The 17,003-nt window shown below is 43.2% G+C and overlaps 1 protein-coding gene across 7 annotated transcripts in view; it reads left to right on the plus strand.

Annotated features, from left to right (window-relative positions):
- The first annotated feature begins 10,375 nt into the window (after positions 1-10,375).
- The window catches only part of CNOT4 (CCR4-NOT transcription complex subunit 4), an 84,467-nt gene continuing 77,839 nt past the window's right edge, over positions 10,376-17,003 (plus strand). For 5 of the 7 annotated variants that reach the window (XM_075152152.1, XM_075152203.1, XM_075152175.1 and 2 more), the window contains exon 1: positions 10,376-10,776. The gene's annotated coding sequence lies outside the window, so the exon portion shown is untranslated. Of the gene's footprint in view, positions 10,777-11,491; positions 11,573-17,003 lie in introns of all 7 variants that reach the window. The other 2 variants (XM_075152166.1, XM_075152159.1) reach the window with 2 other exon arrangements.

Genomic DNA, 17,003 nt, shown 5'->3' on the forward strand with positions numbered 1-17,003 from the left:
AAAGTTCTGTGTCTTCTCTGTCTATTCATGGCTCCATAAAATAATGATCCAACTCCAAGTTTTACCTCACATTGACTTTCATGCATAACACCAGGAAAAGGACTTTTTGAGGAATTGGCCTCCCTCTAGAGCTAACAGCTTTCCTCATTGCTAGGACTCCCTGTTCATAAACAACTGACTTCCTCTTGAAATACTGTGCAAACACAGACTTAGAGAAAGTTGAGGTGATAGCATTAATTGTTGATATTTAAAATTAAGGGGAAAAAATAAGGGGACAGTAAGTACACACACAGCTAGTGTCACCAGGGGCAGCGTATGTTCTTCTTACTGATGTGATGCTTCTCTGCCCACATCCTTCTCTCATCCAAATCATGTCATAGTAAGTTCCTCAATGGGAAGCCTGGCTACCATTGCTAAAGCCAATTGACACAAGGACTGCTGTGGTAGGACAGGAGTGATCACCTTTCTGGTAACCTTTTGTCACATGCTGTGACATGAAGAAACTGCCCCAGCTCAGCCTTTTCCCAGTGCGGCACACCTCACAGGTATTTGTGCTGTCAGTCTGCCCCACTGCAGTTGCCAGCCCTCTGCAGACTGAGCTGCCAGGGCTCACTTTTAGAGCTTTTCTTTAAAGCAACTGCTTGAATTTCACAGGTGCAAAAGTTTAAGCACTGGAACACTTCCTAAAAAAATGACTTAGAGCCACCATCCTTTTGAACTTTTGTGTGCTGAATGTGTGAATGAGACTTCTCTCATGAACCAGTTGCTTCATGACATGAAGAGCTGCTTTGTCTGAATGTAAGGAGGACGTAACATGCTACTAAACTTTAAAGTTCTATACAAGACGCAGATGAGCCATGAAAACCTAAGGTGGCTCTATTTATCCTCTTAATTCCTCAGTTATCTGAGATGAAAGGTACCAATTAAAGGTGAATGCTGTGTCATAGCTAAGTTTTCTTAAGGAAGTACACTACTCAGAATATTAGCCAAGCGCCTTTTAGAGTTTTGATTGTTCAGTCACATCAACAATTAGAAAGCAATGCCTAATAAAACTCAATTAGATCATCAGTCTCCTTTGTCTAGGAGTATAACAGAACGACTGTTATTCTTTCAGCAGTTTTACTTCACGTTTTGCGACCTGCACACTTTGTTTCTGCTCTTTTTACTTTTCATGAAAATAGTTGTAACTCAATAAATAGATACTGTACCTATTTAACTATTTTTAAATAAAATCCACAAGGGTATTTTCACTTACATTACTAAATTGAGATAAGCTTGGATAAGAAGCTGGATTTTAACTAGATCTCGAAGATGAAAAGATAAGTCCCTTGTCTTTACTAAGATCTCAGCTGAGACTACTTACTGTTTACCTGTCCTGAGGTGAGAACGTATGACTTCACTCTAGTGAGAAAAGGTCTGAGAGTGCTCCCTCTGACTTCTGTGCCTTTGAAGTAGGCCTGCAATGAGTCAAGGCATATACTGCTCAGAAGAATGAGGAAAGGTATATATTACTCAGAAGGAAGACAGTCCAGTGTCTAGATTCCTATCTGCAAAAAGGAGGAGTGAAGAAGCAAGCAACCAGCAACTCGCTTCCCTCTCATCCCTGATTTTGGCAAAGTCTTTTTACCCAAGTGGGAAGTAGCTGGCTGCCCACCTAGTCTTAATGCTCTTACTCTGCTGCTTCTGCACTGGAGAGTGAGGAAAGTGATGGCCCACCATTTCGGTTGAATGAATGGATTGCCTCTGAAGGACAACGAAGCTGTCCACATGCTTATGGCAGAACCTACTGTTAGGCATCACCCTGTGCATCTTGCTCTGCGTTACAATCCCTACTCTCTTCTCTCAGGAGATTCTTCATTACCTACTGCTTAGTCATAGCTTTACCCTGAAGTCTTTTCAAAATGTATTCCAAGAGATTAAACATGGAAGATTCTGGATACATTTGGTAGAATCTGGTGGGTCCCCACCTTTTTTTTGTATCATAATACTGTACCCAGTGTTTTCCACAGTGTAGGTCTAATATTCAACATGGAAATCCTATATGGGAAACTTGCAGAATGGAACTGTCTTTCAGAGAAAATGAGTTTTCATTGACCTCAGGAGAAGTTGCAAATGCTCACCTGTTTTGGAAATCAGGCTACTATCATGGAATCCTGCGCAAATATAAACACCTAGAAGTTTTGGAAGTTGTGGCTTTTAGACGTTACACTGTTTTCTTTACTGGTTAGGAGAAATACTGCTAGGGTCAGATTAAAACCACACAAAAAACTCAGCATATCCTTCCTTGTCCCCATGTCAATCCAACAACTGTGCAGTCCATTTTAAGGCCCAGCATACAGTGAGTTTGCATAAAACAAATTGTAAACACTTCAGAGAAACGTGACATAATACACTCTCAGTGGAAGTGCTGGTGGCACATTCGTGCTGAAGCTTTCCATGCAAAATGTCATTTTGGTTTCCCAGGTGCAATACCAACACAAAGAGAGTAAGGAGAAGAAAACAAAATGAAAGTAAGTTAAAGTAAAAATCAGCACATGATTTACATGGTTTAGCAAAATATGGCTCCTATCAGAGGCTGACTGGCTACAGTTTAAAATAACCTATTTAAGAATCAGAGGCAATTTATCATTCCTTAAAAAAACAAGTGCTAAATTTTTAGGAGTAAAACAAACTAGGTCTACCCAGGGCTTTAATTCTATGTCTGGCCTGTTAGCAGGAAATTCTCCTATTCATGCAGTAATGTGCCAATGATTTTAAAATATTGCAGAGGAAAACACAGTAAAATTTTAAAATGCATATGAAAGAATTAAAAAATACATTAAAATAGAAATATGTCTGCCATTTTTTAGGTGTTTCGGTTAACCTATACAATATGGTCAGGATACCAGCCTGGTCTCTGCTCCCCCCCGACATGATCCCTGCCCTCAGTGGCTCTCAGCCTGGCCCCGTCACGCTGCAGGGCGCTGGAGGGAAGATGGAGCAGAAGGGGAAAGAGAGCAGAGCAGCACAAGGCATACAGCACAACCTTCGCTCTGTCAGCATGTCAAGCACAGGCTGTTAAGAAGAGGAAATGTTCTCTATCAGAATATAAGGGCCCAATTTCTCTGTACAACAAGCGCATCTATGTCATACAGAGTCTCAGTTACGGTCCTGACTATATGCAAGACTGATCTTATTATTCTGGGATTTCTCATTTGTCATCATTACAGTCGGGTTCCTGCAGCTCCTTAAGGAACATACTCATATTTCTGATTAACAAATGCTTTGACTTTCCTATTTAGTCTATTATTTTGCCTATCTAACCTATCTAATTTCAGGCTTGTCTCTCTATCAGCATTATTTATATAGCATAAAATTAGCTGCGGTAGCTCACATTCCTTTGGCAAAAGGAAGTAGATCTGCCTGGAAAACTGCAAGGTTGCAGCTGGAGTTTGGCTGGTGCAATATATTTACAAGCATCAAAGTTCACCCCAGCCCTTTAATGCAATGTCATACTTTCTTGACAGGTGAGCTCCTGTCACACCTGGCCTATGCAGAACACAAGCTCCAACGCCAATAAAGTCGGTGGAAATTCGTGTAACTAAGAGTTGCTGTTTATAAGGCGGCCATGGAATCAATACGCAGGATCAAGTATTGCATTTTCTCAAGTCGTGCACTTTTTATTTTGTCTCAGCAAATCCCATATGGCTGAGGCATTTTTATAAGAATGCGAGCAATTTTGAGCTCTGTGGAAAATGCTGAGTGCTGTCGGATGCAGGCAGAGAAGAGAAAAAATACATTCCTTTGAACATACTAATATAGAAGGCAATTAAGGAATACAACAATAATGAGCAATCATTCTCTCTCAATATATATGTTGCGTTTTAAAGAGCAGGTGAGGACTCCCTGAAAACAATAACAAGTAACATAATGAAGTCTTGTCCACACAGGAATGTTACTTCAAGTATTTTAGATGAGCTGGCTTGAGTGCATTCGCAAAGATTGTTTTAAAGTGACTGGGCTTGCTTTTCACATGAATGAAACCCAGGCTCATCAGCCCACGCCCTTCAGCTATGAGCTGCGTCAAGCTCATGAGAGGATTCTGTCCATTTTTGAATGACTTTCCCTCATTGTGTGATGTGATAAGGTTTATTTGCTGTCTGGCCCCTGAGTGCCCTCTTCTGTTACAAGATCATCTGGATTAGGTATGTTATCACTGTCACTGAACAGTGATGGCTTCCTTTGCAATTCCAGTGTGTGTCCCCCGCTAGATTCACACAAAAGAGCAGTGCCTCTTTTCCTCCCCTGGTATTGTCTCATGGGTTGTGTGTAGCACATCCAGCCGCAACTCTATGACACTGCCTCGAATATTAGGACTTGTGAGTGTTGGCCAAATGGAATGCAAGAGAAAGACATTCCTGAGAAATGGACCACCATAAAGCAAAATAATGCTGGCTGGTCTACAAGAGCACAAGGGATGTGAACAGGACCTCCAGGACTTCTAACTGTCCAGAATAGGATGAGCTCTGAAAGATTTATTCATGGGAAGTCACCGCTGAACCCCAGTATTGTAACATACACAGGTGATTTACCACAGCTGTCAAATGATGTCACTTCAAATACGGAGTTGTAGAGCTAATTTTTTTTTTCAAACCACTAAACTGAAATGCAAAGACTGCGGTTACAAAAATGCTGTTTGAAATCCAGATAGGCGATCAGCTTGAAAATACTGCAGAGAGAAATATTCCTATCATGTCCTGTATTATATTGTAGCTCTGCATCTCTAAACCTGGTAGTATCTGGATGCCATCACTGGCGGTGGAAATGAGCTGTATGAACCATGAGCCTCTTTCCATCCATTTGGCACCGCCTTCCCTAATGTGGTCATTGTGGTGCTCCACAAACAAGAACTCAATCTTCTGTCCCCACCTCGCTCTGCTTGACTACGCATCTGGGCTCGCTGCTACTCTCCCTGCCACTCATGTAACGTGGCAGCACCGCATGAGTTAAAGGGAATACAGATTGCAGGGCAGGCATATTTATTGCAACAGCGGATGCAGAAAAAAAGCAATAGCAAATATACTTCGGCTCATAGTTTGTTCAGCACTCTTTAGCTCCTTTCACATTTTATGAGACAAATTACCAAAATTAAACATTTCAAAATGCTGAGATTATAAGACACTTACAATCAAATCTTTAGCAATATAAAATTCTTGGATTCAGGCCAATTGCTCTAAAGTCTGTTACCTTCTAGTGCACATGATGCTGACCTGTGTGTGTTACAGGAGATCTTAAGGCAAAGACTGCACCCCATTTTACTATGCGCAGAGCAAAGAAATGCAGCCTTCTTGATTGCTTATCTGCGTGGTGTCTCTCTCTCTCTTCTGCAATTGAATATATTTCAGCACCCTTCTATGCAATGCTGCATATCTTTCTGGTTTATCCATTGCCTTTTTCGGTAAGACTTTTTCTCATCCCTTAGAAACACACTTCAAGGTAACATTGATACAGGGATGCACATAGAACTGCAAACTTGAATTCTGTTACTATTCACATCTCATTAGCCCAGCATCTTCTTCCCTCCTTCCCATTCCACCACCAGCACAGGATTTCTATGGAAAGGAGATGTAGAGTGGGAGGCATCTTATTTTATTACACACTACTGGGTTCCCTGGGAACATCCATTTCCTAGGGAAGCCCAGACTGGAAAAGCAGATGGGAATGACATTCCAAAATTGAGAAAAAAATGAAACCTATTATCATTAGTGCTGAGTTCAGTGCAGAAATGACAAATATTTGCAATTCGTCTTTGGCAACCGAGGCACCATTATGATGAGGAACATGAGCCTTGCAAGCTGCTTGATGCATAAAAAATGTTTCAAAAAAGAAAAGAAGCATAGGAAGGAGAAGTCCAAGGATTCTGTGAATCGATTTCAGCACAGGAGCCAGAAAGCAAAAAAAGACCTGGAAGGATGCTTGTGACAACTTGTGTTAACTTTCACACGAGTGTCTCGATTCAGAGGAGTTTGGGACAAGGAAAACAACATACAGGAAGATTTGCTGTAAATTGTACAGAAGGAAACAGACCTCTGAAGAATATTAGGATGTTATACCACTACCTCAAGTGCACCCTGAGGTTAAGAAGAGTAGTGGTCACTTCCTGGAGGTCCCCACTACACCCTTTCCAGAAAACAGGAGTGATTTCTGCTTTCATTTGCAAAGATAGGTGCACTTAGCAGATAAGGTGCGCTGTGCCAGAGTTATGCTGAGTAAGTAAAGATTATCATGAAAACATTGGCTGAGGCATCCTACTAAAGTACTCATTTTCGCCTAATAACACAAAAACATTAACAAAGATGCATCTCTTTCATGTCTTTGGTTATAATACATTCATTTTTCACCACTATATTCTCTCATTTAAGAAAGAGCAGGACAAATCCCTCATCCTGTTTCCCCGAGCAGCATGGACACCTCCTCCTTCTCTCATGGATTTTGAACAAGACATGGTGAACATATGCCCCTTGCAGCAAATATTGATCAGAATGTTTGTAAGGCTCCTCCACCTGCCCTTCAATTTCCCAACAAAGCCCTTCATTATTATTCTACAGTTACTCAGAACAGTCATAGCGTTCCTTTCTCCAACACATTTGCCCAGTAAAGGGCATCATTAGCAGGAGAAGCAGAAAGATGTCTGGGTCTCCCAGAGTGACAAAAGGAATGGACACATCATTAACATCCATTGCAGTCCGGGGAGCAATTCTTATTTTTGTTGCAGTAAATAAGGCTGAATTCCTAAAAAACCTGTCGTCAACTATTGTATATCATTCTGCATTAATATCTGTGAACTTTCCATAGTAATCAATGAGGCTTTGCAAAAGCTTGAAAAAATATCGTTTTTCTATTTATGAAACCTGACTTCCAGTCTGAAATATAGGCACGCACATCCAGCCACTGCTTCCAGCACAACTCAGGATCATGAACTTTCCAAAACTTGAAGTATTTTTTCAATTTTTCCAGCATATGGAAACACACACATAATACGTATTTCCAGTATACACTGGTACACCAGCATCAATCCAGTGAGCGAAGAGCCAACTGGATTGCTGGCAAGCAGTGAGGCCCTAATGGCTACATATTACAAGTGCTGCTGTATTGGGGTTTTGTTACTGAACATTCAGACTGCAGACCGTACAGATGCTTTGCAAACTTCCCCATCCTGAAGACCCAGCAAAATTACTCTTCATCCCAACCAGGTATGGGAATTACTCAGTCTCCACCTCCTCCTTTTCTGCCGGTATCGGCACACCACCATCGTGTCTCTTTCTAATCCCTTCTCAGGACACTCCACTGCCAATCTCCGCCACATTTCCTCCATACAGCTTGGCAGCCATTTGAAATAACACCAGAGGAATCCTGAAAATAGCTTTGTTTCACCCCAAACTGCAGAATCCCTTAGGTTCCTATATTTGTTCCATGAGACAGCGACTGTGGAGCATTGCCCGGGAGAAGACCTTCCCAGCACACGGTATGAATCAATGCACAACAGTGCGTATGCAACAAATCACGGGGAAATGCAGGCCGAACCACAATAAATAAATCATATGGATACACATTTTTACTCTAGCTAGTACACATTGGTTATTTCCAAGAAAATGTATTCTGAAAGCTTTTCCTTGTAGATATGGAAACAATTTCTTAGAAACAGTCCTGCTCAGTTATCAGACCTATTCAAAACAAATGAAAAACAAACATTTCCAAAAGCAAATAAGGTGTCAAAACGTGGCTATGTAAGACTAATCTAATGAAAACAATTACAGTTACTTAAAAACAGGAAAATAATTAATTTAAGGACATCTTAAATCTTACAATGGCCACATGATGGCCTAGTGAATTATTCTTACCAGATTAAAGGAGGGGTGGAAGCAGGGCTATGGGTAACCTTCAGTAACATCAGCCAAAGTAATCTTCAGCCATGTTGATTTTTTTCTGCGTTATTGGATGCTGCTGAAATTTGTGTTCATACGGGGCTCAGCAAAGGGATACGAACAGACTCTTACGAAGGGAAAGACTCCGCAATACTGGATTAAAAGAAATCACAGAATTCACTTAATAAACAGCCTCAACTCTGACCAAGAATTGCAGCTTTTAGATATATTATTTTTAATCTTTCTTTCCAAGTTAGAGTACTTGCTTTTATTCAACAGGAAATGTTGCCAGGTGTAAGGCGTGTCAACAATTACATTACTTATATAAGTTACTTACATAATGGGTACTTCTGGAACCTAATGGTTTATATATAGGTTGGTATGAAAATGTGAAAACTATAAACTTTTTGAGAAATACATATTTTTATATATATATATATATTCACCTGAATTTGATTAATATGTAGCTATATATATGAAGTATATGTTAGTTGAATATATACATGGAGAAATATTGAATTTCTCACATATATAGGTGTTTATATTCCATTGTATGTTTTGTTTTCAAAAGAACATTGCATTTGTGTTCACATGTCAAGACTACTACTGAAAACAGCATTTATTTTTATGCAGACCTGGGTCTTGCCTACAGCCAGAAGTGGTAAAGTTAATTCATAGAGCTTTCCTGTTGTGGATATACGTATAAATATGCACAAGGTAATGTTAACTTGTTTTAGGAAGGAGAATAAACTATGCGAACACAAGGCACTTTACTGCTAGTGGAACAGGCATATTGTACGAGGCTGTACTAGTATAACACTTCAATCTAAGACACAAAAGTAAAGAGGAAAAACATCACGCCACTAAACGAAATAGTTATGCCAGTGCATTCTGTGATGAACACCTTTCTTTCCTATCAATTGCTGAAATAAGTAAAATTCTCAGGTGGGTATTGTCATAGCAAGAGTAGTAATAGCTTGTGCACTGGAAATAACTGATAATTAAACACCCAGGATGAGGCTGCCTGTTTGGAGAGCTAAGGATGCCGGTGCGGGAGAGCCACTGGAGAGCTATAATGGCGGTTAGTAAAAGCACTCTTTTTTCTGTTAGCTGAGGTGATGAGGTCCTTTTTGTGGCATGGGGATTACAGGAAAAAGGAAGGGAGAGTTACAGGTTCAGCTTTAGCAGGGTGGCCCAGGGTGTCTGTGGTAGAAAGAGGAGACAGAAGCAATGTGGTTTGTGTGAGTTTCTGACAATACAAAGACCAAAAAAAAAAAGAGCCTTTTTGGCAGGGAGTGATCCTCTCCCTGAGAATTTGCCGGAAGTTGCTTCTGTCAAAATTCCTTACAGCCCTCATGCATGAAAACAGAATTTGCCTGGATTTTGTAAGTGAAAAGACCAAGAAAACACCTTTTTCTGTGCCTTTGGTTTCTGTGCCAAATGGGGAGTGGACCTGGAAAATCCTAGTAATAATAAAAATCTGTTCAGCAACAGAGCAGCACCATGTGAGTGCCTGCTGCCATGGGACAGCCATGCCCCGGCACCGAGAAGCACCGGCGAGGTGAGGGAGGCTTCCGCCACCGAAGTTGGGCCTGGCGCGACAGTAGCACAGCAGCCCGGGAACCGGGGGGACATCGAAGGGGTCTCCAAATTTTGCAACTTCAGAAACAGATGTCCTCGTTAGTGAAGCAGTCCTGTCACACCAGGTCGTCGCGGTTGGAGCCTGTGAGAGTGGAGGAAAAAAAAGGGATAAAAAAGAGAAGGGAAGGGTAAGGGGGGAGGTGGCGCGGGGGTCGCCTCCCGGAGGACGGGGCTGGCAAGCTGGGGCGATGGCAGGAGCCGCCGCCCGCGGGAGGGGGGGACCGGGGCAGCGCAGGGGCACGGCCCCGCTCTCCCGGCGTGTGAGGGAAAGGGCGGGTTGTGAGAAGCCGCTGCCCGCGTCGGATTTAGTGGGAGCCGCATCCAGTCCCGACCTAAGCGCCGTGACAGCTGCCCTGCTGACAGCCGGTTTCTGGGAGGACGTCCTCTCCCGGGACGTTACAGCCAACAACCGGCAAAGTCTGAGGGGGAGGTAGACGGGGTCGCTTCGCCCTGGCGGCGGAAAAAAGCCTAAAGCAACATCAAGGGGGGGGGGGGGGGAATCATCAGCCCAGGACTGTAAACCTGCGCAGAATTAATGCCCAGCAACAGGTGGCTGAAATTACAGCGGGTTTACGGCCGGGGACTCCCCGGAGCGGGGCGCCGGGCGGTGGGGCGGCTCTGCCTGGGGAGAGGCGTTGGGGGTCCCCGGCCTTACGCGGGCGGCAGCGGTGGCAGAAGGGAACCGGCCCCCCCAGCTCGGGACTGCACAGTGCCCGCCGCCTCCCGCGCTGCCCGGGCCGGCGCCGCCGCCTACAAGTCCCGTCATGCCCAGCGCCGTCGCGGCCGTTGCCGTCGCGCCCCGTCCCCCCTCCCGCCGTTGCTCCCCGCCCACTGTCGGCGGCGCAAGCGCAGGGGAGGCGGCGTCCAGGGCAAGTCTCCCTAATGTAAGATGGTGGCCGGGCTGGCAGCGGAGCGCCCCGAGCTCGGAGATTACCCGTCTCTCGCGTAAAGGTCGTCGGAGCAGCCGCCCAAGCGCCCGGCCGGCCGCCGCCGCAGGTCCCGCCCCAGGAGCGTCGCTGCCGTTTTCTCTCCCCTCGCTTCTCCTCTCTTTCCTCGCCGCCTCTCTCCTTCCCTCCCCACCCTTCTCCTCCTTCTACCCTCGCCTCCTTCTCCGCACGCTCACCCACCCACCTACCCGCCCGCCCCCGCCGGCCCGGCCGCCGCCGCGCCGGGCAGCGTGAGGGAGAGCCGCGCACACACACCGCGGGCCGGGCAGGGAGGAGGAAGACGGGTGAGTGCGAGCTGAAGGCCGGGCCGGGGAAGGAAGGAGGGAGGGAAGGAGAGGCGAGGAGGGGGGGGAAGCCGGGCCGCTCTGACTACGAGAGCGCCGAGGCTTCACTGGGACGGCGCAGGCCTCAGCCCACCCCCCGGTGCCAGCCCCGGCGGCCGGGGGGACGCGCCGGGCCGCTGCCGTGCGCGGAGGGCACCGGGCCGTGTGGGGAGGGTGAGGGGGCGAGCGGGCGGCTCCTCCCCGGGGGGCGCCGGGGAAGGGGGTCCCTCCGTGTCGCTGCCCGGGGGAGGCTTCATTTATTTCCTCCTTGCCGCCCCGGCGCGGCGCGGGGGAGACGCTGGGCCGGGCCGAGCCGCCGGACGGGGCGCGGGGGGACGGTGTCCCCGGAGCCGCTCGCCTCTGCCGGGGGAGGCCGGCGCGGCCGGGCGCGGGGATCGCGGCGTGATTCACTTAGGATTTGCGTGGAAATTTCCTCTCTCCCCTTCTTCCTCCTCCCCGGAGCCAGGCTCCATTTGTTCTTGTGATCTGCACTTTTTTTTTTCCTGAGAGAGAGAGGCAAACAGATGGTAAATGGCAGCCTCTTATTTTTGGTGTTATTTTGGACGGTCCATGTAACCTCCTGAGATTTGTCTGTCAGTAAAATAACCGGTACGTAACTTTCCGTCTCCTACTTGCAAAATACTAGGAGCTTTTTCCATTTTGTGCATTCTGTTAGCAGAAGCAAATGACAAGGCTGCGTACGGGCTCTCATCCTACTTCCAGCGACGGTCGTTCGGCTCTGCCTGCCAGTCTGAAAGTGAGCTGCCGGTGCCTTCGTCTGTACAGTGAAAGGGGAGGGAAAATACGCTAGATAATTATCTTAACATGTTTTGTTACCGTACCTGAAAAGATTTAATTGTCTATGGCTATATATTTGTGTCAGTATGGTAATATCAAGTACGTAGTTCATAGGAGAAGCAATTCTCTCTAGAGCATATGTTAATGTAAGCAAAACCCATCAGCTAGTTAAAGCTGTGGAAATTCTAGGCCTGCAGATGTTAGCTTACTCCTGCCCAAAAGTTTTAGAAGTTAATATTGGCCAATCACATGTTTACTGAGCCTGTACAAATTTCTAACTCGCTGTGTTTTAACTGTCTGTATTTTTTTAGTTTTAAAATGTGTTGACTTGAGCATCCCTGTACTTTGAGTTCATATTGTTGTAAATGTGATGACTGGCGTAAGAGAAGAGAAACCCATACCAAAAGATGAATATTAGAAGAACTCCTTCTAGCCCCTTTCTCTCCTTGCTTTAAAAAAAAAGGAAAGAGAAAAAGAAAAAAAGAAATACAGGCTTATGAAGAGCAGAGAATAAAATAGCTGTTTGGCTTGAGAGGGTGAATCAGTTTTAGATGGCCTACAAATACTCAAATATACTTCTAGTTTCTTAGCACCTCTCTAATGATGTAGTGAACTAGCGCATGGTCTAGGATTCAGAAGTGCTGTACCTTGGGCTTTTGGGATTCTGTGATAGTTTCCATAAACAAGACAAACGCATGCAAGTGTTTAGAAATGCTTGGCAGTTGAACTTGGCTGAATTGCAAACAAAGTTCATTCTAGGGGAAAGGATTGTTTTGGAAAGGGGGAATACAATGACAAAATGATCTCTGTCTTTAACTTGCGTGTTTCTTCAGGTGCCTCTTGATTAGCTTTTAAAATGATGAGTCTTGGAGGATCCTAACAGCTTTTCTCTTTACAGAGAAGAGGTGGTGAGTGCCTATCAGGAATAGGCACCTATTAATTTCTTCGTACCTTTTCTTCAGAAAGTTTAAGAACAGCTATACAGTGCCTGCTAAATAAAAGGCTTGGGTTAAAGAAGCTGGTGAGAAAATACACAAGTATGTGGCTTTTTTGTTTAATTAAAAATATTCATTATAAACAGATACATGTTGTCCTTCATGGCTGTTGTTCAGGAAAGTTAGGATATTCTTTGTGAGTGAAATGTTTTGAAATTACTCTGACCAAGATCTTAAGTATGGGCCCTGAAGGCTTAACTCTGGCAACTTTCTCAAAATTTTGCCTACCTCTTTGAAATAAATGAGATTATTTCAAATAGACAGTGTTTTGTAAGCACAGGTAGCTGCTAAGTGGCTGATCATAGATTGCATTTTAGGCCTTGGACAACTAAATTCGATGAGGCTGATCTGTAGGCCTTACCACGTGTTGGAAGGAAATTACTTGCTCAGCAAGACCGCCAGGATCAGGGGTTCTTAAACTTTCACATAGTGAATGGTGTCTTAGGTTGTATAAACCACCTTTTGTCCCACTTGCAGTTGTGTAGTATTGCTGAGATAACTTGAGTAAGTGCATATGTGAAAGGCTGCATAACTTACCTTGCTTTAATGTTCTGAATGTTTCAGCTCTTTAAAGATGTTGATGCTTTCTTTGCTTTCCAGTGTGTATCTTTCTACCTGCTTTGTCCCGTTTTTATTGGATAGAAACAGAGCTCTATGAATAAATTAAGCCCCCATCTCTCTGGGGCCTCCTCTTCTGGTTCTTGGAGAATAGTCCAGGAATTTATTCCTTTCAGGAGATTGGTTAACATTTTAACAACTGTAAACACCGGACTTGGAAAATGAAGTATAGCAGCAAATGGTTTGGCATGGCTTGAGATGCTGCTCAGACCTTCTCGTTCTTCCTGTAAGCAAACTGGGAGGGCAATATAAGTGTGTAGCAGGAGATATGAATATAACCTCTATAAGTAAAAACACATATGCATTTTTGCATTAAACTATTTGGATCAGTTAAGTGCATGTTTTCATCAAACTGGGTTTTGTTATCTTGTCCCAGAAACTTCGATGATATGCTTAGTTTTGTTAGATGGCATTTTTCTTGTGTGAGCTTGAAAAAGGAATCCTGATCGTTTTCTTACTTCAAAATTGTATCAAAGATTCTACTAATTTAGTGAACATTCAGAATATATGTTCTTGACTCTGGCTAGCTGTTATTAGACTGGCTACACCAGCTTAAAGGAAAGAATAAGTGTTTAAACTAGTGATTTCCACATAGTACTAAGATCAAGTAGGTTTTGTGGTGTGTGGTGGTTTTTTTTTTTCTTTCTTTCCCCTTGGCTGTTCTGGGAACATGACAACTCCAAGATCAAGCAAACATGCTACTGAACTTGGTGGAAAGGGAGCTTAGCTCTTGGCTGAGGCTTGTGCCCTGAGCAGTGGTGTCTGCTTTTGATCAGGTTCTGTTTTCTTGCAAGGGAAGAAAGGAAAACTTCAGCTATCTATGAATGGCTTTCTAACATACTGTGATCCCAGCATCAGTTTCTTCTATCATGCTGCTATCTCGAGAAGAATAGATGCCTAATATGAAGTGGATTCCAATTGACTGCAATATCTGATATAAAGTAACTGTCCTTCTACGTGTCTTGGTTGTGAGATGGAGGGTCCCCTGTTGTAGTGCAGATCCTTGGACTATCCCCTTCTGGGCTTTGGGTGTTTTACTTGGTGCAGCTTAGCAATCCTTGATTGCTGGAAGGTAACATTGCAATATCTTCTATTGGATTGCAAGTATTAATTATTAGCACTAGGAATTTGGGGTGGTGTTTTAGGGTTTTTTTCCTTTTTCAAAAGAGATGAGAAAAACTTTAAAAATGACAGTGCACTTCCCTTTCTTGATTTTGAACTTCTAGTGAATTCTTCAAATTCTGAACAGAATCACAGGAGCTTTGTAGGAATGACCAAAAAATGTGACAGGAGTGAGTGTGTACTATGGTTTTCAAGTAGTGCTTCATCCCTGGTTTTACTTGGGCACATTTTTAGGCCTTGTTTGTGGTGGACTGCAACCTAATCTTATGTTTCGGACTACTGAGCTAATCTCTTCCTTGCTTAACAGAAGGTGCATTTGCTTTTCCCAGTGTGGGTGTTCTTAAATGGTTTCTTCCAGAAACAGAAAAGTAGTAACTAAAAGGGTAGCAGTCTTGCTCATTGTAGGACAAAATACACTGCATAGGAAGACGCGCTACCAGTTTCCCAGCTTAATGCAGTGGAAAAGCGAGGAGCTGGGCAATTTGTTTCAGGAACACTGAATTCAACAGATGAGATTTATTTGAAAGCAGGCTACGTGTTGTGTTTTGGTTTAAAGTTTCTATCACCAGTATAGATCTAATGTGAATCCTGTTGGAATGATGTATATTAATTTTAAATTGCAAGATCCATGGGCTAAGACACCTAGAGTGTGAAATACTGGACTTGCAGGTGGAGTAATTTTATTATTCCTAAACCCATCTCGTATTACATGTTACAATAACTTACCATCTTAAAAAAAATTTAACAGAATTTGAGTGCAGGATGGGAAGAAGTAATTAAATTATATTTATATGTGCTTTGGAACTGCCTGCTTGAGGGAGTTTAAATGATAGAAGTTTTGATGAAGGTAATGTCCCAGATAGGTAAACATGTGGTGGCTGTTGTCCAGAGTTTCTGTTTTGCAGTACAGCCTAGAAATTTAGAAAAATGGCATGGGGAAAGAAGTATGTAGCAGTAGTCACTAGATATGTGGAGAAAGTGTTCAGCTACCTTTTTTTTCCTTTCTCTACCTTCTCTCCAAATATAAAGAATGAAGATAGGTGTATGTAGCTATAGCTGTGCCTGTCAGTTAAAGACCTAAAGCTTCTCTATGATCTGTAGAAGTTACCTTGGGCTGTGGACGTTGCAAAAATAGAAACTATTCCGTCTCTTTGAATAGCTACTGCTTCATTACTTGTGACGACTTCTTTTTTTATTGAATGAAATCTAGAATTAGTCTTCAGTATCTCATTCATAAAAAGTGTCCTCTGAGAGCTCCTAAACTAGTGTAAAATGAAAGGCCAAAACTTACTAGGTCAAAATTAGTGTTTATAGGTCAACTTGCCGATAGTTAATTTGAATGCATTTCCCCCAATCAGTGTGAACTGTAAGGGGCCCCTAAACTGTTGGAGTTATGTTAAAAGCACTAGTCTGAATGAGAGAGGCCCAGTAGCATTAATCCAATTTGTCTAGTGACTTAATTTTACTGGCATTTATCATATAACTGCTGCTCCTCCTAAGGAGCCTGCTTGCATGTGCTTCTGTTGGTTGTTTAGCAAGTTGAATCCCTTTTCCTAAGAAGGTAAGCTTTCCTCTTACAAAACTTCGTCCTAGGTTAAGGGTCAAGGAAGTTATAACTGAGGAACCACGTTTGAGAAATTATAGCTTCTTCCCATCTTTGAAAGCTTCTTTGCTAATACTTTCATTTAGTAAAGCATATATTTAACATATTAATGTTGTGGTTTCACAGTTAGTGGCAAACTGGTTCTAGAACATCGGGTGGTAAGTCTGAAACTGGAGGATGATCACTGGTTTTCTTTTACATAACTGTTAGTATATGTTGAAAATATGGAAGAACAGCTGGGGAGTTTAAGGAAATATCAGCTCTTATACTCATCAAGCTGTCTTCTGCACATGGGTAGTGTCATCATCTGGCTGGATTACAGTTTGTTTTTGTCTTGAATAGTATTTATAATTGTAAGCATGCTTCAAGGTAGGTCCATTCTCATGTTTTTGCCAGTGTAGTGGCTTCCTGTTCTAATTGAGCTCCTTTAGAGCCACTAATTTCTTAATTCTTTTGCTTATGGTCTCATTGCGATTTAACCTTGAGGCTTGTGATTCCCTGGGGGTGGGGCAGCGTCATACCTTGTATGAGAACTATTGCTCTGGTTACTACTATATAAATACATAGCACAGTGAAACTTGGTAAGAACCAGCTGCGTTGTGTGACCATATGACTCTGACAGTGTTAAGGAAACACCATACCTCAGGCAGAAACTGCTTAGAATTGGTTCTGTAGAAAACATATCTTTTTCTGAGAAACCAGCTAACTGCTTTCAAGTTTGATTACCAAAAAGAGAACACCATATAGCCATCTTTATAAGGAAGCCTGCAGTGGCATGGCTTTTATTTTTTGACCTTCGTTATATACAGTGTAATTAAAGTGAAGAATCAGAAAACAGGCACTTAGAAGTAAAATGCTTATTCTGTCTCTACTGATAATTAATACCAGTTACGATGAGTCTTTTAAAATTCTTTGCACATATATGTATTAGACTGTTGAGTAGAGGTGAAGCAAAATTTGTTTTCAAACAAATGTAATTTGGTAGGATGAGGTGAGAGAGGCAGGTTCCTTTTGGCACTTGCAGTGCTGTAGTCATCCATGCTTAATAAACG

Source organism: Calonectris borealis, chromosome 1 (genome assembly GCF_964195595.1).
Source record: "Calonectris borealis chromosome 1, bCalBor7.hap1.2, whole genome shotgun sequence".
NCBI lineage: Eukaryota > Metazoa > Chordata > Aves > Procellariiformes > Procellariidae > Calonectris > Calonectris borealis.